Here is a 480-nt window from a genome sequence, read left to right on the forward strand (position 1 = left end):
GATTGAGACTGCGAGCCCCATTTGGGACAGGGACCGTGTCCAGTCTTATTTGCTTGTGTCCACCCTAGCAGTTAGTACAGTGCCTGGCACACAGTAAAGGTTAAACAGGTACCACATTATTATTGTTATTATTGTACTCTCCCAAGTGCTTGTTCAAGTTCCCTGCCCACAGTAAGCCCCAATAAATGACATTGATTGAGTGATTGAAGAGTTTCCCCCAGTGACATTTCTCAGGGACTGGGAGATGACCCGAGCCGTGGGGCTGATGTTCCAGGAAAGAAGCCTTTCCCCGACAGGGACTCCGGACCTCCGTACTCTGGAGCTGACCAGGCATCTCTGATGTAAATGTGTAACAGGCTCTGAAGGCTTCATGGTTTACAACACTCCTGGCCGCCACCACCACCCCTCCCCCGCTCCCTGGCTCTTCACACCCCCACGGACTCGATGGCCAGTCACGTGGGTTTGGGATTATCCGGAGGG

The sequence above is a fragment of the Ornithorhynchus anatinus genome, chromosome 1, assembly GCF_004115215.2.
Source record: "Ornithorhynchus anatinus isolate Pmale09 chromosome 1, mOrnAna1.pri.v4, whole genome shotgun sequence".
NCBI lineage: Eukaryota > Metazoa > Chordata > Mammalia > Monotremata > Ornithorhynchidae > Ornithorhynchus > Ornithorhynchus anatinus.